Source organism: Callithrix jacchus, chromosome 9 (assembly GCF_049354715.1).
Source record: "Callithrix jacchus isolate 240 chromosome 9, calJac240_pri, whole genome shotgun sequence".
Taxonomy (NCBI): Eukaryota; Metazoa; Chordata; class Mammalia; order Primates; family Cebidae; genus Callithrix; species Callithrix jacchus.
The window spans coordinates 133,837,699-133,856,798 of record NC_133510.1 but is presented as its reverse complement, the minus strand read 5'-3'; the positions used below and the strand labels follow the sequence as shown (position 1 = coordinate 133,856,798).

The following is a 19,100-nucleotide window of genomic DNA, read 5'->3' as shown; positions in this document are numbered from 1 at the left end:
TGACTTCAAGATGGTGCCCAAACAAGGACAACTTTGAGGAGCTGAGGGAGAGCTGAAGTGGATGGTGTTAGTATGTGTGCACATGTGTCTGTGTGTACACACGTGTGTGCCTGTGTGCATCTTTGAATTGAACTCTGTTCTCTATGTGTAGTAACCATCATTTTGTTCTGTGTCTATGCAGCATTTACAAACATAGATCATGCTTTTAGTGCATAAAGAAAATCTCAGTAAATTCCCTAAAGTGGAAAGAAATGATTGGGGCCTCCTCTGATGGCGTTTCTCTGACTCTCTTCCCTGCGCACCCCTCCTTGGTCTTTCCTCCCTCTCCTGTGTCCTCCTCAAGTCCTGTCTTCCTTCTTCCCACAGGCGTTTGAACACTTACAATGCATCAGACAAGAGAAATAAGGTCCTGACAGAGTCTGCATTCTCACCGAGGGGCAGACAGTTGGTAAATAACAAGGTAATTTCAGACAGCAGCAAGGGCAGTGAATAAAACAGGAAGTGATGCTGGCTGGGGAGGTGATGTCACACACAGGGTTCTCCTTCACTGGTGGGGCCTTTGCTGCCCTGCCCAGGGCACGTGCCTCTTTGTCCTCTGTCCAGCACCCCGTTCTCTTCCTGTGGAGGCCTTCCAGTTTGTCATTTGTGTTACTGATGTCTTCTCCATCCAGATTGCTGGGTTACAGTGATATGGTTTGGCTGTGTGTCCTCCACAAATCTCATGTTGAAATGTGACCCCCAGTGTTGGAGGTGTGACCCGGTGGGAGGTGATTGGGTTATGGGAGCGGATCCCTGACGAATGGCTTGGCACCATCCCCTGGGTGATGAGTGAGTTTGCTCAGTTAGTTGGTGTGAAATCTGGTTGTTGAAAAGTATGTGGCACGTCCTCCCTGGCTTTCTTGCTGTTGCTCTCACTGTGTGACATGCTGGCTCCTCTTTGCCTTCCCCCATGATTGGAAGCTGTCTGAGGCCTCACTAGAAGCTGAGCAGATGCCAGCATCCTGTTTCCTCTACAGCCCACAGAACCATCAGCCAATCAAATCTGTTTCCCTTACAAATCACCCAGCCTCAGGTATTTTTTATAAAGTGTAAATGTAAAAATGGCCTCATATGGAAAACTGGTACAGAGGAGTGGGGCACTGCTATAAAGATCCCTGAAAGTGTGGAGGAAGCTTTGGAATTGGGTCAGAGGCAGAAGGCGGAAGAGTCTGGAGGGCTCAGAAGAAGACAGGAAGATGAGGGATGCTTTGGAACTTCTCAGAGGCCAGTTAAATGGTTGTGACCAAAATGCTCACAGCGCTTTTGACAAGGAAGTCCAGGCTGAGGTGGTCTCCGCTGGAAATGAGAAAGTTAAGGGAGAGACCTGGGGCAAAGGTCACCCATGTTGTACCTAAACGAAGAACTTGGCTGCACTGTATCTGTGTCCTCGGGCTTTATGGAAGTGTGAACTTCAGAGTGATAAGCTAGGGGAATGTGGTGGAAAAAGATCCTAAGCAGCAAAGCATTCAGGATGTGACCTGGCTGCTTCTAATAACCTATGCTCAGATACGGAAGCAAAGAAATGACTCGAAGTTGGAACTAATATTTAAAAGGAAAGCAGAGCATAAAAGTTTCAGAAATTCACAACCTAGCCATATGGCAGAGAAGAAAAAACCATTTTCCAGAGAGGAATCCAAACGGGCTGTGGAGCGACCACTCGCTAGAGAACCTAGCATGACTAAAATGGAGCCAAGTGCTAATATCCAAGACAACAGGAAAAAGGCCTCCAATGCATTTCAGAAATCTTTTAGGCAGCCCCTCCCATCACAGCCCAGAGGCCTAGGAGGAAAGAATAGTTTCAGGGGCCAGGCCCAGGGCCCCGCTGCCCTGCACAGTTTCAGGACACTGCTCCCTGCATCCTGGGCACTCTGGCTTCAGCTCAGAGGGGCCCAGGTATAGTTTGAGCCATAGTTCTGAGGGTGCAAGCCATTAGCCTTTATGGCTTCCACATGTTGTTGAGCCTGCAGGTACACAGAATGCAAGCATGAAGGAAGCATGGTGGCTTCCACTTAGATTTCAGAAGATTGATGGGAAACTCTGGGTTTCCATGTAGAAACCTGCCATAGGGGTGGAGCCCTCACAGAGAAGCTCCAGTAGGACAGTGCTGAGGGGAACTGAGGGGTTAGAGCACTGCCTAGTGGAGCCGTGAGAAGAGGGCCACCCTCCAGGCCCCAGAACGGGAGATCCACCAACAGCTTGCACTCTGAGCCTGGAAAAGCCACAGGCACATGACTATAAGCCATGAGAGCAGCCGCAGGAGCTGTGCCCTGCAAAGCCACAGGAGCCTACCCCTTGCCTCAGCGTGCCCAGGATGCAGGGCGTGGAGTTGGGGATTATTTTGGAGATTTAAGAGCTAATGACTGCCCTGCTATGTTTCAGAGTTGTATGGGCTTGTTGCCCCTTTGTTTGGCCAATTTGTCACATTTGGAATGGAAATCTTTACCTAGTGCCTAGACCAACACTGTATCTTGGAAGTAAACAACTTGATTTTACAGGCTCGTAGATAGAAGAACTTATCTCCAAAGGAGACTTAGAGCTTGGGATTTGAGATGTGGACCTTCTGAGTGCATGCTGGAATGAGTTAAGACTTTGGGGGACTGATCATATTTTGCAGTATGAGAAGGACATGAGATTTGGGGGACCGGGGGCAGAATGATATGGTTTGGATGTTGGCCCCTCCAAATCTCATGTCAAAAGGCAATCATCAGTGTTGGGAAGGGCCTTGTGGGAGGTGACCGGATCACGGGGCAGATCCCTCAGCAGGGGCTTAGCACCGTTGTGAGTTTTCACTTGGTTAGTTCACGTAGGATCTGATTGTCTAAAAGGATGGCACCTCTCCCCTTGCTCTGTTGCTCCCATTCTTGCCACCTGACGTGCTGGCTTTCTTTTGTATTCCACTGTAATTGTAAGTTCTGTGAGGTCTCACCGGAAGCAGATGCCGGCACCATGCTTCCTGTACACCCTGCAGAACTGTGATCCAATTAGACCTCTTTTCTTCCTAAATCACCCAGCTTCAGGTATTTCTTTATAGCAATGCAAAAACAATCTAATATGCGTGGCAAAACCTAAGAGCCTTGCAAGACCACCGAGATGCTCAATACCCTCGAGGGAATGCAGTCGGGGCCCCAGGGAATCCTTTAAGAAGCTGATAATAGAAACCCCCCCACTCAACAAATCTGACCACTGGACATTATTAACAAAATGAGCGTTACATATTAAAAAATTAGGGGACCGAAGAGGGAAACAAAACTACAAGCCTATTTAGAAGTTAAGGGCAAGGACCTTACATTCTAAGGGCTGGCAACCTTTTTTGGAAAAAAGTCAGATGGTAGATGTGCCCAATTTTGCAGGCTAGACAGTCCTTGCTGCAACAGCTGAGCTTTGCTGGGGTGTTCGAAGGCAGTCACGGATCCCATGTGAACAAGCGGCATGGCCGTGTTCCAACAAAGCAGAACAGGTGGGGCCAGGTTTGCCTGCAGGCTACATAGTTTCTCGGTTCTGCTATATACTAATACCTAAGGTTCTGCCAAAGCTACACTCAGAGGAAAACACATAGCTTCATGTCCTCTTACGTGAAAAAGAGTATTAAAAAACCCCAAATTAACCAAAACGTTCAATGCTGGAATCTAGAAGACTAACAAGATATAAAGCCAAGGCAGGAGGAAAGAGTAAATAAAGAGAAAAGCAGAATATAATGAATTAGCAGACAACAGCAGAACCAGCAAACAACCTCCAAGCCTGGTCCTTTTAAAAACTTGTATAAAGGCTGGACATGGTGGCTCACACCTGTAATCCCAGCATTTTAGGAGGCCAAGGCAGGCAGATCATGAGGTTAGGAGTTCGAGAGCAGCCTGGCCAATATGGTAAAACCCCATCTCTACTAAAAGTACAAAAACTAGCCGGGCGTGTGGCATACACTTGTAGTCCCAGCTACTCAGGAGGCTGAGGCAGAAGAATCTCTTGAACCCAGGAGGTGGAGGTTGCAGTGAGCAGAGTTCCTGCCACTGCACTCTAGCCTGGGAGACAGAGTGAGATTCCGTCTCAAAACAAAACAAGAACCCCAAAAAACATAAAAAATAAAAATTTTAGTATCTAAACATGTTTTTTATATTAACAGCTTTCTAAAAGCTATAATATGATAACTGCTAAGACACAGGACTTGTTTAATCTCTCAGCGAAGAGTAGAGCTGGTACCTAATCCTGCAGATGTTTAAATTCCAAGTGCAAATTCATAATGTGAAACGTGTTAACTTCATGAATGCGCATCACTAGAAATCTTTAAAGAGTCTCACAAAGGGCTGGTTCTCTGAAAAGACACACAGAAGTGAAAGGATTGAGCAGGAAGGGTGTTTTCAGATTTCACCCAGGTGAAGTGTTGGTCTCTTCTGGGTTGGACGGTGCGTTTTCTATCAGCCTGGGATGGCCATCCTGGACGGCTGTGCTGTGGGCAGGCTCCGGCACTGCTCGTGGTTTTCTCCTCTATACAGTAGGAATGACCATATCATCTGCCTAAGAGGGGAGTGCTGAGCATGACATGACTTCATACGTGCGCATCACACGCTCAGAGCCCTGCCTTGCACATGGGAAGAACTCTGATGTTGACAGCATCCCCCATGCCATCGCCCTGCCGTCTGTGTAATCATAGTCCTTGCATTCCCCTCTCACAATGGATGCTTTGAAACGAGTCTTTCAGAGCCCCCTGAGGCCTCCCCCGCAGCCAGCAGGACCTGCTGATTTCTCTCACCCCTGCCTCCAGGGCGCGTGCCCTAGAGCAGGGCTAAGTTTGTCATGTTTCCCTGCAGAATAATGTTGAAAAGCGCTGAGCTCTGTGGGACCCCTGATGTTGGTCTTCTTCAGAAAGCATCCCTGAAAAGCTTTGCTTGGATGTACAGATGCTTCCAGAAGCCAGGCATGGAACCTCAGTCCTGACCCAGGCTGTGGCTCCTGACCCAGGCTGTAGCTCTTCATTCTCAGCAGAAAAAAGTGGCTCGGAAGCATTCTCAGCCTCCGCCAAGCATCCTTCCTGTGACATTTACAAAGAGAGTCTTTTTTTCTTTCTTTCTTTTTTTTTTTTTTTTTAAAAAAAGGCTGTGTAAATTTTTGTTCAAGAAAACGCTGCTTGAAATCTTTCTGATATTTTCCTCCAAGGTCAGCAGGCTTGCATTTATTACCAGCGATTTTCTTTTAGGGCATAGGCATAATTTAAATTATAAACGCAATTGCTTCTTTTGAGGGGAAAAATCTCTCCCCCTGCACTGCACTCTGCCCCCCAGAAAACAATGATCGCTTAAGAAAACAAATCAGACTCTCCCTTGTTTACTGGGTTGGTGGAAAGGGGTCTCAGACAGAGTAAATCTGGGCTTGGACTGAGGTCAGCGTTTGTAATTGAAAGCACAATTCTCAGAAGGCTTCCACAGCGGATTTCATATGCCAAGATAGGAGCACGCGCTGGGGGACCCACAGGCTCACGTGTGCTGCTGGGGGGCACAGGGAGCCCCCAGATGGGCAGGCCCCTGTGACTGGGTCTCGCCCTGTGGGAGGGCTTGCCGGCTGAATCCACAGATAAAGACGAGTGTTGTGAGCTGCTTGCATTTAAGCAAGTGGTAGCAACGAGCAGAAGGCTGGCTGGAGTAGGGAGAGCACAGATGTGGTGTTGAGAGCAGTTCTATTTAGAGCCCCAGGCTGGGAGCTGGTAGCACGTTGTGGAAGGCTGCCCAGACGTCCCCCGGAGGTTTTTAAGAATGGACCCGGCAGCTGGCTGCTGGGGAATGTGGGCGCGAGTCTGCCCCCAGGTACCACGCAGCACATGAGGGGTAGAAACGTACCCTTCCGATGGCTTGCAAGCTGCCCACCAAGCCCCCTTGGTGCTGGGGCCCGGGGAGCCGCCGCAGTGTTCGGGGGAGACTGCCTCCTTGGCTGCCTGCGAGCCCCACCGCGTCTCCCCGAGGGCTCACCCCACACTTGAGGGATAGGTCCTCAGCCTGGCTTTTTCCCGGCTTCCAACAATGTCCTCCACGCGTCCCTCATCTTCTCTGAGGGTCTCCGACCTGCAGGCAAGGTTTGACTTCAGACTCTCCCGAGCCCGTGGGCTGAAGGGAGGTGGGGAGGCTTCTCCAGGGCCCGCAGAGCGTGAAGGGCTGGGGGTCACTGAGTAGAGAACTGCAGCAACCCCACGTCCTCTGCTGGGGCCGGGGCAGCCGGGGACCCCCGTTCGGTTGCTGTCTTGCTGGAACTGTGAGCAGGGCAGGGGGACCACAGCCCTCATTTTCCCGGGACTGAGGGGCTCTCCAGAGCTGAAACTGGGAAGATCCAGGTCTACCGGGTGACTGAGTCGCTCCTCCTGGCACGGGGTCTCCCCACTGTTTGGGGGGTCTCCGCCACGGCCCATGCCGTCTCTCCCAGGAAGAGTCAGCTAGCCTTTCACCCCAGACATTTCCGCCTCGCACAGGGTGGCTGTGGGCAGCCGCGTCTCAGGGAGGGGTACACTTCCCAGCAGCCCCTGGGCCTGGGTTGCCACGTGGTGCGTTCTGGCCAATGGGAGAGCGGAGCCCTGAGTGGCGGGGGGGGGGGGGGGAGGCGGGGGAGGGCGCTGCCCTGCTCAGTGTCCCAGTGGCTGGATGCCGAGGCCCAGAGGCCCCAGGGGTCGGGGAGCCACGAGGGGAGGGGCCCGGGTCCCTGAGTCACTGCATGGAGGGGAGCTGCCAACAGCGAGGAGCGTTCATCTCTCCTCTGAGGAAGAAAGATCCGTACATTGTAGCGAGCCCCGCATGTCAGCCCTTACTTCGTCCAGAGGCAGGGGTTGCAGTGACACGCACACGGCATGGTTCTGTCCCCTCGGGCTGCCCTCCTGTCCGTCACCTCCTGTCCGCTCGGGCTGCCCTCCTGTCCGTCACCTCCTGTCCGCTCGGGCTGCCCTCCCGTCCGTCACCTCCTGTCCCCTCGGGCTGCCCTCCTGTCCGTCACCTCCTGTCCCCTCCGTCACCTCCTGTCCCCTCGGGCTGCCCTCCTGTCCGTCACCTCCTGTCCCCTCGGGCTGCCCTCCTGTCCGTCAGCTTCCTCCTGCCACCCCCACCCACCTCCAGCTCAGCCCGTCGGCCGCCACGAAGGGCAGGAAGCCAGGAGATCTGCACCTGTGCCTGTAAGTCAGGAGGTCATGGAGGACCGCGGAATCCACATTGCCTGGTAATCTACATGAAAATGGCATTCGGGGCCCGCAATATTTAACCCACGGTGCTGCAAAAATTACCTCGCGGGATCCATTTCTTTTAAAAATGATACTAATTTTAGTTTTTCACTTATGATTAATGGAGTAATATGTATTTATTGTAGCAAAAGTTTAAAAGCACAGAAAACAATTTAGAAAAATTCATATTAAAAGCATAATGGATAACATCAGGCGTTTACAGATTGAATTTTATTTTGCTGGGGAATGTGGAAAACGTATATAGACTGAATATATTTTAAAGGAATTTTCTGAAGTTTTTATTTTCTCCTTTATGCTTTTCAATTTTTTTACAATGAATATTTTATGTGTGTAATTCCAAAAGATAAGATGATTCAGTCATGTCCATATTATTCTTTCAATAAATTTATGAAGGTGGGACTTCTGGGTCAAAAAAACATGTTTTTAGGGCATATGATAAGTGAGAGTTTGTGTCTATTTCCTCTTCCATTAGTGATACATAAAATGGGCTTTCCCTTTTCCCCTAATGGCCTTGAGAAACATTTTTTTCATCTTTAGTATTTACTGTTGAAAATTTAGAAAAGAAAGACGTGTTAAAGTTTAGGGAATTGCAGTCTAGGGATGTGTCTGCTCAGTGATGATCAGCATGTGACTCTTGTCGTGGCCTTTGGCTTTCTATACTATGTGAGACGTGTGTGTGTGTGCACACATGTGTTCACATCTGTGCGTGTGCATGTGTTATCCAACGGAGCTGGGGTCCAACTTCCTCACTGCAGTAAGGCCAAACAGCCACACTGAGGTTTGCAGCATGAGAAAGAGAGACATTGAGTGTCAGGCGCCTAGCGGGTAGAACGCAGCAGCTCATGCTGAAGACCCAGACTGCCTGATGGCACAAAGAGGTGGGTCTTTAAAGGCAGGGAGGTGGAGGTTTCAGGCAAAGTCACATGCCAATACATGGAGGGTATGCGTTGGTTTGACCTAAAGGGTGGATGCAGGGGCTTGAAAGTTGTAGGTTGATGCAAAGATCTTCCAATCATAGTTAGGAGGATAAACTTTGTGTGAAAATTTGGGATTAGCAGAAAAGAAGGTTAGTTCTGGCTCGTGGGTGTGGCTTCAGGCCCCTCAGAAAAAAATTTAGAACAAAGAATGGTGCTCAGGGCTCAGTCCTCAGCTGCCCCATAGCTAAGGTCTAGGTGCAGGTGAATCCATTTGGTGGGGGTCTGGGTTTCTGAAAACCACTTGGGGACAAATGTGATGATGCTGCAGCTTCTACAGGGAAGCAAACGTCTGCTGACTCTCTCTTGCCTGTTGTTTTAAGCGACTGTCACCTTTTTTGTTGTTTTTGATACGGAGTCTCACTTTGTCACCTGGGCTGGAGTGCAGTGACATGATCTTGGCTCACTGCAACCTCCACCAAGAGACTCTCCCGCCTCAGCCTCCCAGGTAGCTGGGATTACAGGTGCACACCACCACGCCTGGCTAATTTTGTATTTTTATTAGAGGTGGTTTCACCACGTTGGCCAGGCTGGTCTAGAACACCGTTACCTTCTTGCTTCTCAAGTTGCTTATTTACTTCCCAGGGCCGGTTAAGTACCTGGAATTCCCCTGGAAGGAACCCAAGATTTTCCTTTATTTCCGTGCTGGGGGTGGGGGGCCCACTCTGCCTCGCATGCACACATCTGTCCCGTGAGAACTGGGTAGGCTAAGGCGGGGCCTCTAGGCCAGGAGAGGGGGAGTGGGCACAGTGGGCAAACCCCGATGTGGCTCCTGGGCTGCTGGATGTCCTCACCGCTGTGATGCCCTTGGCACCTGTGGGTCCTGGCTGCAGAGTCTGAACTGCTGAGTTCTCATGCCTGGTTCAGGGACTCTGTGTGAACTGTATGACCTGCAATAAATCCTTCACCCTGGACTCAGCTTTCTCTTGCCCTCTAGGAGGTGACCTGGAAGAGTTTTTCCAACGCAAGCCTTGTACAATTGTAAGTTTTAGATGGGGCATCCTTTTCCTGACAATAGGATACACATAAAGCTCCCTAGACCTCTAAGATTGGTTGTCACTCTTCTTGTGGAGATGTGTGTGCTGGAGACCTTAGACTGGGGCAAGAAAGCGTCTGAAAACAGGACCTCGGGGAGGAGGTGGGAGCAGAGAGTCATTCAGAGCTGTGAGAAGCAGTCCCTCTGCTGTGGTGAGGGAAAAGGCCGCACCACAGATTTCAATGCTTGGGTGAAACGCAGTGTTGTTCCCCATTTTCTTTCTGTAAAAGCTCAGGAGTGCAAAGAAAGCTATCAGTGACTTAGTAACTGAGAAGAGCTTTAATGAATCCGTTTAGTGAAAGCAGGAAGACTGAACTATAAAGACTTGGTTTCAGATTTCTGTTGGTAAGAAACATTTCAGTTCAAAGATAGTGAATCTCCTAGTGGCTTAAGTGTAAAAAGGATGTGCGGATTTAAATAACCTGAAAGTCCCGCGATAAGGAAGAGCTCAGGCACGGTTTGATCCAGAGGCTTTGTGTCATCCACGAGGACTTCGTTTCTTTTCCTCCTCCTCTCTGCTCTTTGGGCTAAAGCCGACTCCACTTGTAGCCACAAAATGGCTTTGACCTTCTCCCCCGGGCTGTGTGCTTGCTGTAGTGGAGAGGGCATGGCTTTCTCCAGTGCTAAAGTTCGCTTCAGACTGGCTTGAGTCCTATGCCCATCCTGTGTTCTGACTGTAGGGGTGGAAGGTGCTGGCTGGTTAACCCAACGCCACATCCAGCTGGTGCTGGGGAAGAGCGGCGAACACCGGGGGCCTGGAGGGAGTGCCTCCAACGTTTGTGGCGAAGGAGTTCAGCTCTGGTTTATCTTCTCCTCTGGATAATCAAAGTTGGTTTTGGGGGAGTGGTGAGCTGGTAAAAGTTCTGATTTGTAGAGACCATCCTGGCCATCATGCTGAAACCCTGTCTCTACTAAAAATACAAAAATTAGCGGGCGTGGTGGTGCTCACCTGTTGTGCCAGCCACTTTGGAGGCTGAGGCGGGAGAATCACTCGAACCTGGGAGGCGGATAGAGGAGGCTGCAGTGAGCCAAGATCGCACCACTGCACTCCAGGCTGGGCGACAGAGTGAGACTGTCTCAAAAAAAGAGTTCTGATTTGTAGTCTTTGCCTATTTCTGTGGTGTAAACACTCCAACGGAGATTGATTTCCAGCTACCTGTGGCTTAACAGGTTCACGGTGCTCCTGAGTATTTCACAGCATGGGAGGCTGGGCGCTGCTCCGGCACATGACCAGGAGGATGTCCTTGGTCACTTGCCGCTGGTTGGGGCTGGTTAAGGGGCCTGTGTGGGAACCCCTAGTGGGCCACAGCCCTCGGAAGGGAAAGGCAGTCAACGCGTGAAGTCAGCCCGAGCTGTTGGACGCTTCACCTGGTGTGTCTGTGTCGCTTTCTCAGCCCAGAGGATTATGTCAGATGCACAGAAGTAATGCGATGATTGTGGCCGTACGCTCCTGAGGGCTGAGGGCCTCTGTCCTGCGGCTTTTCCGACGTCACTCACCAGCCTTGCTGCTCCTGAAGTCTGACGGTGATCGGGGTCACTCGGTTTCAAAATGTTCTCCATAATTCCCGGGCGTTATACGCAGACGCTGGGTTTAGATACAGGTGTGCCACTTGGCAGAAATCAATTTGCACTTGATGGTAAGGCTCCTTGAAATAAGGATGCTTTGAATCTTCCCAGCCCGTTGATAAGATTCTTCGTAATGGTGAAATCTTCCTAGACCGGATCATGAATGCGGCCACAGGTAGTCCGCATAGGTAGAAGACTGTATATTAAATGCAGCGCGGCCTCAGGCCTGGGTCTCGCCGCACTCTTAACCACAGTTACACGTGTCTGCCCTAGTGGATCAAGAGCTGAGCAGCCCGTGAAAGCCAATTTATCTAAACCAAGGGCAGGACGTGGCGTGTTTCCTCACAGCACCCTCTCTGCCTTCTGGTCCTGTATCCAGCGTGTGTGTGAGTGAGTTCGGGGCTGGTTACACTCTCGGTCTGAGTGAGTTCGAGGCCTTGCTGTGGAGTCTGCCTCTCCACGCCCTTTCCTTCATCTCAAAGGGAGGGCTACAGGCCCCTGAACCAAGAGTCCGGCTTTTCTCCAGCGAGAGCCGGAATCCTTCACTGTCCATCAGGGCTGCTGGTGAGCACTGTTTTGGGAGGAGGCTGCCTGGCTCCAGCTCCTGCCTCTGGGCCTTTGCCTGTGCTGTGCCAGCCGCCTGAGGCGCTCGCTCTCTCTCTTTTTCTCTTTGTCTCAGCATGGCTGGCTCCTTTTTACGGCTCTAGCCTTTGCCCAGAGATCACCCTCTCAGGGGCCCCCTTGACCACACTCTAAAGTCGCTGCCCCTCGCAGGCCCACTGCCTGGTCTCCGGTGGCCTCGTTCTGTTTTGCCATCATGAGCTGAAACTGGTGCTGTTTGTTTGCATGTTTCCTGCCTCTGTGTGTCTCCTGGGCATGTGAGCTCCTCTGGGGCAGGATCTTATCCTTACCCCTGTGTCATTTGCTGACGCGTGTCCCACGCAGGTGTCCAGTAAGTGTGAGTGGAGGGGCTCGGAGCATGGTCCCCGCCTCTGTGAAGTGCGGCCTGACTGGCTGGCTCTTCCTCTGAGTGGAGGGCATTTGTTTTCTCGTGTGTAAAGCGGGGGGCCTGGCCCTGACCTAGTCACTTCTTTCCTTTCCCTGCTTGCATAGGGGGCCTGCCTCTGACCCAGCGACTTATTCGCTGGTTCCATGGGGGCCTGTTCCTGGCCTAGCGATTTCTGTAGGCCCCGGCTCTCCTGTCCCAGGTCCCATGAGGGGCTGTCCCTGACCCAGTGATTTCTGTAGGCCCCGGCTCTCCTGTCCCAGGTCCCATGAGGGGCTGTCCCTGACCCAGTGATTTCTATAGAGACTGGCTCTCCTGTCCCGGGTCCCATGAGGGGCTGTCCCTGACCCAGTGATTTCTATAGAGACTGGCTCTCCTGTCCCAGGTCCCATGAGGGGCTGTCCCTGACCCAGTGATTTCTGTAGGCCCCGGCTCTCCTGTCCCAGGTCCCATGAGGGGCTGTCCCTGACCCAGTGGTTTCTGTAGGCCCCGGCTCTCCTGTCCCAGGTCCCATGAGGGGCTGTCCCTGACCCAGAGATTTCTGTAGGCCCCGGCTCTCCTGTCCCAGGTCCCATGAGGGGCTGTCCCTGACCCAGTGATTTCTATAGAGACCGGCTCTCCTGTCCCAGGTCCCATGAGGGGCTGTCCCTGACCCAGTGGTTTCTGTAGGCCCCGGCTCTCCTGTCCCAGGTCCCATGAGGGGCTGTCCCTGACCCAGAGATTTCTGTAGGCCCCGGCTCTCCTGTCCCAGGTCCCATGAGGGGCTGTCCCTGACCCAGTGATTTCTATAGAGACCGGCTCTCCTGTCCCAGGTCCCATGAGGGGCTGTCCCTGACCCAGTGGTTTCTGTAGGCCCCGGCTCTCCTGTCCCAGGTCCCATGAAGGGCTGTCCCCGACCCAGAAATTTCTGTAGAGACCGGCTCTCCTGTCCCAGGTCCCATGAGGGGCTGTTCCTGACCCAGTGGTTTCTGTAGGCCCCGGCTCTCCTGTCCCAGGTCCCATGAGGGGCTGTCCCTGATCCAGTGATTTCTGTAGAGACCGGCTCTCCTCTCCTCAGTTCCATGGTCCTGGTCCCCAGGAGGTTTGGGCTCCGCTTTTCTGCCCTTCATCCTTTCCTGCTGGTCACTTGTGGGGTCACCTCTTCCTGACACGGGAGAATGTACACTCCACACACATGTGGGGCCTGCTGATGGGTGCTGGGAGAGGCCACTGCAGGCTGTGCAACCCAGGGCCAGGGTGAGTGTGAACTCCCCACGTTCCACAGCCAGGAGGTCTACACGTCTCTGAGGGGGGAGCTCTCATCGGGGCTTAGCTCTCCTCTTAAAATGTTGGCACAGGTTGGCAGGTGGCTACTGTGGGGGCTTCGTTTAAGGATGGCCCACCGAGCCAGGACCCCTAAGGCAGCTGTTGGAGACCCATTGCCATTTAGAGAGGGAGGATTTGGAATGTGTCCAGTCCAAGCTCAAACTCAAGAGCAGATGCGGATTGAAATTCATGCCATTCTGGGGAAGAACTGATGGCCCTCCACAGAGAAAAGCAGGTTCCTTCCTCCCAGCCTCCCTCTCAGCGAGTGGCAGTGCGGTCTGGCTGAGACGGCGCGAGTCCCGCTCAGAGCAGGCCTGGGTCGGACCACGGTGCCTGTCTGTGACCTGCTGGTTTCAGACCCCGCCTGGGTTGGACCATGGTACCTGTGACCTGCTGGTGTGATTTTCAGCATGGAGCCCAGTTTTCTCATCCCCATAGTGGAGATAGCTTACTCCAAGATGGGACTTGACTTACAAGGTTGTTGCTCTCAGGAATAAATGAGTGAATTTAAGCAAAACATCATGGACAGTGCCTGGTGCTAGAGGAGGATAGATACATGTTGGTTCATGTGGGTTGCTGAGGTCGTAAAGGTTGCTGTTCCTAGTGGGACAGTCTGACCGATAAGAGTAAACCCAGGTTGGGCGCAGTGACTCACGCCTGTAATCACAGCACTTTAGGAGGCTGAGGCGGGTGGATCACTGAGGTCAGGAGTTCGAGACCAGCCTGGCCAACATGGCGAAACCCCATCTCTACTAAAAATACAAAATTTAGCCAGGTGTGGTGGTGCACGCCTGTAATCCCAGCTACTCGGGAGGCTGAGGCAGGAGAATTGCTTGCACCTGGGATGCGGAGGTTGCAGTGAGCCGAGATCATGCCATTGCACTCCAGTCTTGGCGACAAGAGCAAAACTCCATCTCAAAAAAAACAAGAAAAGACTAAATCCAGAGACCCAGCCAGAGCCAGGGCCTCTCCCTGGAGTGTGGGGCATCCTTTGGGGTGTCCTGGAGGGGAAGCCATCTTCTCTTTCTGGTCCACCTTTGATTCCCACACCCCATCCCCTGAGCCCCGAGTAGCAATGCAAATATTTTTCAGGCTCTTGGGGCAGGAGGTTGGGAGTGCAGTGGTTAGAAACATGGCTTTAGCACCAGGGATGTGGATTTGACTCTGGGCTCTGCTACTTACAAATTGTGTGACCTTAGACACAGCGTTTGACCTCTGGTCGCCTCGGTTTTCTCATCTGCACTATGGGAACTGTGGCTTATCTGTGGGGTCAGGGTGGAGATTAGTGACGTGCAGCACTGAGATATGGCCCCATCCTCCCCTGGCCAGCTGTCACTGTCACTCTGGCATGCAGCCACGCCTGGCACCCCTTGCCCTGTGGCCCACTCTGTCCTCCTGGTTTACTCCCCAGCCCTGCCCACGGGACGTGCGGTGCCCCGAGGCTGACTCGTTTTCTGGAGCTCTCGGCACGGCCGCCTCTTCCTTCCCCACGACTCCAGGATAACGACATAGGTGCAGTTGGTTTTTCTGTTTTGCACAGCAGTTAATTCTCGGGCACTAATGAGGGGCTCTCTGCCCATGAGGCTGATTAGCAGAGACTCGAGGGTGGCAATCATGACGCAGAAGAAGGGCGAGGTGCCGCAGTCACGATCCTAAATCGGGCCTGTGATGCTGGGCTGCATCCCGTGTGCCACCATCAAACGCAGGCTTCCTCCAGCCTTGGGAGACCAGGTCCTCGCCAGGCGGTCAGGACTCATGATTTAGTGTTCTGTCCTTGAAATGGCAAATGGAAGAGGACTTGGGACTGTCTGACCCTTCTGTGATCTTGTAATTATGACGCATGCCTTCCAGTGGCTGGGCGCGGGCATCGCGCTGGCGTTCCAGGGCACGTGTTAGAGTCGGTTACAATGATGGCAAGACTGTGGTTTCTCCTTCTCGGCCACAGAACCAGCGCCAGGTGCGGGGGCAGCTGCCACACTCACCTTCGTTAGCTTTCATAGGGATGCGCCTGCCCTTTATTTTGTTGAAAGCGTTCCCAGTCATTTCCTAGTATTAAAGTTATCAATTTAATCTTTCCAAAGGCTCACTTAGGTTTTTCTTTGATATCTGAAAAGAGAATCATTTTTCTTTTGAAAACCTTGGTGGCTCTTCCCTCTTCCCTTGGCTCTTCCTGTAACTTATGGGGTGGCTCAGGAGGGGGCAGAGTTGGGGCCCAGTGGCTGTGTGTGGCCAGATGCCCAAGTTCAAATCCCCACGCCTCGCCTTTCGAGCTGTAGGACCAGAAGGTGCCTGAAACTCTGGCCGTGGTCTCTGTTAACGTGCGCAGATATCACAGTGCCTGCCTCACGGCCTCTTTGGAAGCCTCAGTGAACACTTAGAGTAAGACGCTTTGAACGGTGCTTAGTGCGGAGTAAGTTCTCAAGGCTTGGCTGCAGTTACGAACACAAACAGTTTAATAATTAGCATGAAAACAGAAAATAAAATTCCGGACATCATTTTATTTTAGAAAATAGCATGGTGCGCTGAACCTGGGTTTGAGGCGTGATTGGGCTGAAGATAACCCTCATCTGTGATGGAAGGTTCCATACGTAATTGTTCGGGGCTTTCGGTGAGAGCAAAAGTAATTTTCGTGTAAGATGATTAAGCTGATGAAATTGCTCTTGAGCAGTAAATGTGTTTAATTAAATGCAAGACGTCGCTGAGCTCAGGTACACATTGTTCCTGGGGGAGTGTCCTGTTCTCTGAGCTGTTTCCTCGAGCAGCAAGGGTGGTCTAGGCGGGGGGTTTGTGCCCCATCTTCCTCAGCAGCTGAAATGTCTGTGATGGAGAGCCACATCGTGAGATGTCCATTGCGCTGTGGGGAAGTGTATAGGCGTGACCTCTGCAGTCTAATACTTCAGACTAACTAGAACTGACTAGAAAGTTTGCCAGGTCCCCACAGTGTTGGACTGCTGGGACCAGAAACGCCGGGAAGCTGAGGGGAGCCCTCGAACGCCAGGAATTTATGGAGTAATCCAAGCGTCTTAAGCTCTCTGGAATTATTTGATTGCTTTACCTCTCTGGAGAACGGGGCAGCCTGACTACGTTTCCTTGGGGACGTTTTTATCATGGCTTTCAATTTTCAGTTGGTAATCTTCTGTCTGTCATTTGGGGCTATGTGGAGACACAAGAAATAAAATCTTCAGTCAACAAAATATTTAGGGTACAGGTCCCACCAGTTGGGTGCCATTCGAGGACTGGGGGTCTGGCAGGGATGCAGTGGTCCCAGCCTGGAGCTGCTGGGACTCATCTGAATGAACCCAGCCTGCTGACCTGGAGGAAGTCCACTGGCCGGGAGGGGTGTAGACGCTTGCTGTGTATAAAAGAACAGCAATTAGAGGTGAGAGCTCATTTTTCAAAAAAAATTAATACTTACTTGTTTTTTATTTTTAAGGGTCTTGTTTTGTTGATGAGGCTGGAGTGCCTTGGCCTCCCAAAATGCTGGGATTACAGGCATGAGCCGCTGCACCTGGCCAATAGACTTCTTTTGTAAAAGAGCAGTTTTACGTTTACAGCAAAACTGATGAAAGAGTCCAGGGAGTTTCCAAGCACCCCCTCTCCCCGACCCCACAGTTCCCCCTGTTATTAGAGCGGTACATTTGTTTCAGTTGATGATCCAATATTGAGATGTTGTTATTAGCTTGAGTCCATAGTGCAGGGTTTCCTCCTTGTCTTGTGCACTGTGTGGCTTTTGACAGATGTATCTGCTATCGCATCAGACACAGAAGTTCCACCCTAAAAATCCCTCCTGTTCTACCTGTTTTTCGCTTCCTCCCCCTCCCCGCTGGTAACCACTGATTCCTTTTCTTTGCTATCTCCATAGTTTGCCTTTTCCACAATGTGATATAGTTCAGTGGCCCCCAACCTTTCTGGCACCAGGGGTCGGTTTCGTGGAAGACGATGGATGGTGAGGGGGAAGGGTTTTAGGATGAAACCTCAGATCATCAGGCACTAGATTTTCATAGGGAGTGGGCAACCCAGATCCCTCCCATGCACAGTTCACAGTAGGGTTTGTGCTCCTGTGAGGACTGATGCCTGATGATCTGACAGGAGGGTGGAGCTCAGGCATCGCTCACTCACCCACCATTCATATCCTGCTGTGCTGCCCGGTTCCTAACAGGCCACCCATACAGCTCCACAGCTTGGGGCTTGGGGACCCTGATATAGTTGGAATCATAGAGTTTATAGCCTTTTCAGACAAGCTTCTTTCACTTAGTAATGTGCAATCAAGGCTCCTCTATGTTGCTTTGTGGCTTGAGAGCTTATTTTTTTTTAAGTGTTGAATTATTCCAGTATCTGGACGTACCATTCATTTGCCTATGAAAGGTGGCTTTAACATGTGTCCCTCTGGGGAGGCCCTGGAGAAATCAAGAGGACAAGACATTGGCCATTTCTGTGCTCTGGACACCAATTTCGTGACTCACAAGTTATTCATCAAATGCTATCTCATTCTAGCAACTAGATGTTGGTGATGTCATTGTACCAACGCAGCTGGGGCTGGTTTGGAGGATATTATAATTCACCATCATTATATATTCGGACCAAAAAGCCTGATTTTCCCCAACTGTCTGCACGGTCGATGCCAAAACATTGGCCAAAGTCACCGAATAACTTACTCACCAACCAGAACATTAACTTCTTAATAACCACAGTCAGAAAAGCCAGCAGGACCAAGGGAATCTGCACGTTCCTCCTTTTTTTTCTCATGAGCTGCACGGGAAGGTTTCCCAAGCCAGGCCCCAAGTTTTCTGGAAAAGCAACAAATGAGAGGACGCTGTTGCTGGAAGGACATTTATACCAGGATGTCGTGGCTCCACCCGTCCTGTTAGCATCAGGACTGGCTCTGAGCAAGTCCCACAATCCCCTTGCTCCCAGCAGGCAGCGCAGGGGATACTCTGATCAGCTCTTCACCTTCATTCGTTTGATGGTTCCCTGACTGGCCCCGAGGTTTGGTTCTAATCACATTACTCTCTTGTTTTGTTCTGTTTTGTTTTGTTTTTGAGATGGAGTCTCGCACTGTTGCCTGGGCTATAACGTAGTGACGTCATCTGGGTTCACTGCAGCTTCCGCCTCCTGGGTTCAAGCAATTCTCCTGCCTCAGCCTCTGGTGTAGGTGGGATTACAGGTGCCTGTCACCAGGCTCAACTAATTATTTGTATTTTTAGTAGAGACAGGGTTTCACTATGTTGGTCAAGCTGGTCTCAAACTCCTGACCTCGTAATCGGCCTGCCTCAGCCTCCCAAAGTGCTGGGATTACAGGTGTGAGCCGCTGCACCTGACCAAGTGCTGGGATTACAGGTGTGAGCCGCCGCGCCTGGCCGAGTGCCAGGATTACAGGTGTGAGCCTCTGTGCCTGGCCTTCACATTATTTTATTATATGTTCCCAGAGTTGGTTTCTGTGACTTTCATTTTAACGGGGGCTGCTTCTTGAACTCCCTAATTGCATGACTAATTACACTAAGGTATTGTGGATTCTCCAGTCCGATGTGCTATCTCAGGCACCCATTCATTCATTTACTGGACACGTGTTGATCACATGTTTCCTACGTTCTGGGCATTGCTCTAGGCTGGGAAGGACACAGTGTGCTGTGACACCAACAAGTGCTATACTCCTGGGGCCTCCCATCTACCTGGCCACTGGTGATAAGCATTTTAAATGGTGCTGGGGTGGGGAGATGCAGTGGGACTTGAGTCTCTGCTGAGAGGTGACATGAGGACAAGATGAGGCAGCAGAGGCAGAAAACAGGATGCAGCTCTGGACATCTCAGTGCAAGGGTCCAGTGGCTGTGGAGTGTGGAATTTTCTGTAGATACTACCGTGAACATGTTCCCATTTTGATATTCGAAGGCAACCTGGAACCAAAGGGATGGTACTGAGCAAGCAATGGCGTACACACCCGTCATGACTCCCTGCTCTTCTGTACCCAGAACA

At 51.5% G+C, this 19,100-nt stretch overlaps 1 protein-coding gene across 35 annotated transcripts in view; it reads left to right on the top strand.

Moving 5' to 3' along the window:
- RIMBP2 (RIMS binding protein 2) overlaps window positions 1–19,100 on the top strand; it is a 352,269-nt gene that overhangs the window by 62,571 nt on the left and 270,598 nt on the right. The gene's annotated exons all lie outside the window — the stretch shown is intronic.